Source organism: Pinus tabuliformis, chromosome 9 (genome assembly GCF_031772625.1).
Source record: "Pinus tabuliformis cultivar Carrire ecotype Pingquan chromosome 9, CPIR1, whole genome shotgun sequence".
Classification (NCBI taxonomy): domain Eukaryota; kingdom Viridiplantae; phylum Streptophyta; class Pinopsida; order Pinales; family Pinaceae; genus Pinus; species Pinus tabuliformis.
This window is the reverse complement of record NC_142307.1, coordinates 123,209,585-123,214,453: the sequence shown is the minus strand read 5'-3', so window position 1 is coordinate 123,214,453 and position 4,869 is coordinate 123,209,585. Positions and strand designations below refer to the sequence as shown.

The 4,869-nt window shown below is 35.6% G+C and overlaps 1 long non-coding RNA gene across 1 annotated transcript; it reads right to left on the bottom strand.

The window, feature by feature from the left end:
• Nucleotides 1-869: 869 nt before the first annotated feature.
• Nucleotides 870-4,477, bottom strand: LOC149147394 (uncharacterized). Its single transcript, XR_016262806.1, has 3 exons — nt 1,951-4,477; nt 1,666-1,775; nt 870-1,349 (listed from the first exon to the last, which is right to left on the bottom strand). It is a non-coding gene; the product is annotated as an uncharacterized LOC149147394 (long non-coding RNA).
• Between the last annotated feature and the right edge of the window lie 392 nt (nt 4,478-4,869).

Below are 4,869 nucleotides of genomic sequence, written 5' to 3'. Positions count from 1 at the left end.
TCATATATATTTATATATAGAATAAAATATTTTAATTTTGTATATTAAGAAAATATTCAATATGGGTTATTAACAAAATATTTTAATATGAATTAATATTGACATATACTTAAAAATATATTAATAATAAAAACTATTTTAAATTGTTTTGATAAAATGTATAAATGCACATGTCATGTAAAATATTTTAATGTCAATTATGTATATATTACATATCGTTTAAAAAAATTATGTATATATCAGAAAACAAAAAATAAATAAATAAATAAATTTATGGTTAAAACGTTTATTTGGTCATATATATATATTGATCTATATATATATATATAGTATTCAAAAATACAATTTAAACAATAAAAAATTGTACTCTAAATTTTTTGCACATTATAGGGTTTGCACATTATAGGGTTTGAAATATAGATTAGTTGGTGATAGTGTGTATTCTTCACATAAAGAAATTTGACCTCTCTCATGTTAGATCCTACTTAAGTTTGGATTTTCATAAATGAATATAATAGGCTTTGAAATATAGATTAGTTGGTGATAGTGTGTACTCTTTGTTTCATTGTTGGTTCAAAATTCTCATTTAGCCTTGTATGCCACATGAGAAGCTATGTTGGTATGGTTGGTTATTATGATGGTAATAGGTTCAATTGACCTTGTTTATCACATGAAAACCCATGATGATAAACTTGATGATTATAATGATAATAGTCAAAATCGTCTCTGCATCATGTGAATTATTTGTCAAAAGAGTATAAGACAATTATATAAAATTAATATTCGATCAAACAAAGAGAAGCCCTGATATGGAAAGTGCATGAAGAGTTATCATGAATAATAGTCAAAGAGTCGAACTAAGCTTCAAATAACAACACTGAGATGAAAAGGTGAAATTGAGTCGAGGTTTCAAATCAATCATAATGAGGAATTAAATTTGAGTCCAAGTATAAATCTCAAACCACTCATACTCCAAGGAGAATAAACTAGCAATTGCACCGAGAGGTGCAAAGGAACGCCGAAATCGGGGAATGTAGAAGACACTAAACAAGTGAAATATATTCACAATGAAATACAATGAAAATTTGAAAGAAAATATTCCAAATATTGAAAAGAATGAAACCTGGCCGAACAGAAACACACTTGATTCGAATTCACTGGTATTTTTCACAAGTCATGTTTGAACATGAGCTTGTAGACACTAACCTTTAGGTGGAAGCATTGCTACCATTGCACATAATCCAAGAGAATCTCTATGAAAGTGGTTCTCATAGAAGGGTCTGTCAACTCTCCATTAATGACACACCCCTTAGGGATAGGTGGCCGCAAAGTATTGTTGACTATGCCACCTGCAAAATATCCATAAAGCTTGACATCAATGGTATTTTCTAGATATTTCTAAATTACACATATCACACCTCTATCTTTAGCTACGACAAACACAGGGATGTGGAACTACAAGGAACAAGGGCATACCAATGATTTCCCCATAATGCATATTGGCATAAGGCTCCTCTCCAATAAGAAGCTCCCACATTACAATGCCAAATGAAAACACATCAACCTGGAAGGGAAAAAAATATACCAGATAATTTATGGTCTAAGTTCAGAAACTTGAAACTAAGCATTCATATAATTAAAGATAAAAGCATTTCGTCATTTTACCTTTTCATAAACCTAACTGTTGTTGCAATTTAACATCTCTCCTCGCACACCACCAGAAACTAATGTTCAATATTTAGTTTTTTAATTTTTGGCAGCGCTAAATCACTTACCTGCAGAATATTGTGCATGGAACTATAGATTGGTATGAATTATATGGGACTCTAAGAAATCAAAATAGAAGTTTTCCTAGAGGCTAACACTCATCTCCACCCAGACATTACAGGTTAAGGCCCACCGTATCCAACATACGTTACATATAGGATGTTAGGGATATCTTATGTTTACCTATAGATTCTCACATTTCAAGTCAAAGTGAACGATATTCTTGCCATGTAAGTATTCCATCCCAAAAGCAGTGTCCATCGAGATTATCAATTGCTTCCGATGATCAAATGTCCTGCAAAAAATTGATACTTTATGTTAGCATTTTGTTGTGCAAGGAATTTATCAATTTCCCCTTCTGTTTGGCAGTGTGAAGGCATGGAAAATTAATCTATTAAAAAAATGTGTACCAGACCTATATATATCCTTCTTCTACAAGACCTGTTTGAATGAGCCATTCACCATGTATTCTCTTATTGTTGTCGAGGTTCTCCCTGGTCCGTCTAGTACAATACCATAGAATGCAACAACATTTGGATGATGAATTTGTGCAAGCATGCAAACTTCCCTCCATAAATCAGCCCTCTAAATAAAAAAAATTAATTCAAATATGCTCAATATCTAAAGGGAATTGAACATAGAGATTGATATCATGCAACAAACATAACTGCTAAGGAGAAATTCATAAAAGTGTTATGCTATTACCAAACGTTCTTGCTCAAATGGATTTCCCATAAAGCAACTATTCCTTGTATGTTTGATTGCAGCATTTGTTCCCCTCCATTTGTCATGATATATTGTCCAAAAGGTGTTGGAACCAAGCTCTTTCAATTCTTCAAGGTCAGTGTTTTTTATTGTCTGCTAGAATGCACGCAAGGACGAAGAAATGCTCAATACCAGACTCTTTCAGAAAAACACTTGCAAACATACATTAAAAGTAATTGGATTTCAGGGTACTAAAAAATAAATCTTTGGACATGCAACCACTCTAAAAGATCATTGCTAATAATTGTTGTAGACCAACCATCGTCCACTTCTTCAGTATTAGGTCCTTGGATATTTGTTAAGAAAAGAATAAAGATGCACATTGTCATCATTAGTCGAAGAAAACAATTTGTAGGAAGCAACAATGACAATAACTTTAATATCTCAGAGTGCAAATAAATAGTAGAAATAACTTCCTCCTCTGACCCATTTGGGAGTATTTCTGGTATATTGTTTCTTTGAACCTTTCCATATTTAGTAGCTTGCATCTATTCATGCATTTGAGAGCGTTGTCGCAGGACAAATAGATTGTCAAAGAGATGCAACAGTGACTTCCTCAGTAACAATCTCTCTCTCTCCTTTCACACTCTCATCTAGAGGATGACATAGGGTTAAAGTTAGAACAATTGTATTGTTCTCCAAATATGAGCAATGCATGAGGTAAAACAAACACTAACACATATAAAGATACAATGAAAACTATAATCTGTATAAGACAAATTCTCCTTACCTTCCACTTACAGATCTAATAAAGTCAATGCTAGTGAAGGAAGTCTTGCAATAAGTTCACCCTTTGTAGTGTCCAAATCCTTATAGGTTCCCTCTCTTATTGCAGGAAGGTTAGTTGAAACATAATTTTTGTTGGTTGGTGACACTCAGGTAGTGGCAAGGGATTATGTTCAGGCAGAAAATTTTGACACCTTATCAGTGGCCATGTAAGTGTCTTTTAAGTATTCATTGAATGAATCATATCCACATTTATTGTGTTGTGATGTTACAGTGGCAGAGTCAACAACTCCAACTCGACATCAAAAAAGGGACTGGTATTGGATTGAATATTTAAATGCACACCATCATCATCAATTATGCTCTTCCCCTGAAGTTGCACACTATGTTGGTCAGGTATGCTTTCAGGTGAGGTGACAATTGCGGAGTAAAATCCAGATTTATTGATTCTATCAGCGGATCTATCATTTGATAGATCATCCATAAGAAGAATGCTCGAAGAAGCATTCTGCCCCAAATGACTTTCAAGGATGTTGTTCATCTGCATGGGTCAAAGTGCTTGGGTTTTCATTATGAGTAATGATGCCATGGCTAGAACGTAGGCTACCCACTTCAGTTTTACTAGTGAAAGGTGTATCCATATTTCCTTCCGGATGAGCCACGACATGCTCTTGTAGAGGATGTGAGATTCTTACTACCTGAACACTAAATCTAGAACTTGCCAATGCACTTCGTTCTTTCTTCCAGTCAATTTATTTGCTTGGGATACATCAAGAATGACACCCATTGTTCCCACATCACCTATATTGATACCCGGGCTTGAACTGATATGATGTTTGTACAAAAGATTCCAACATCTCGGCTTGTTTATAAGTCTAATAAGGATCACTCAAACATGACCCTGATAAACCACACAGGTCCTTCGAACGAACATTCCAAGTGGAAGCTATGATAATTGTGTTTCTCTGTATGATTTCGGGTCAACATGCACAAGACATTCTCGAGCATTTAGCAAAGACCTGGGAGCCTAGATGGAGATCAACTCTTACATCGCCATAGGCATAAGGTTGTTGACAACACAATTCAGGGATTACCTGCAAAAATTGACGAGAGAATTTGGCGAAATCATAATTCGAATTATAAAGGGTAGCAACAGCGTCTGAGAAAATATGTTTGGGATCGCGACAATTGTTTATATGATTCCTGTGAGTGGTATTTATTTTCTCTTCAACTGAATCATGCCACAGCCACAGCATCGATGTCGTCTGCTCTCATCAACAGTCATCAGTTAGTCGGTGAAGTCCACAGTTGGTCAATGCCACACAACGTCTCCACTAAAAGCACGACCAACAACACCAAATGCAAGCATTGTGTTTCTTAGGTATGATTTCGGGTGAGGTGAAAACCAGACACGTGTAATTTTTGGATAGGCAGGAGCATTGTTGGGTTGTGTTATATTCTTTCCACGACGAAGTTCGCCCTTCGTTGCGCCGGGTGCAGCGGGGAGGTCACAGGGGGGTGGCAGCCCCCCTGTCGGGGGTGTGAGGGGGGCAGTAGTCCCCTTCTACATGGTCCGGGGCAGAGCCCCAAGGAATTTTTTTTTTTGACCCT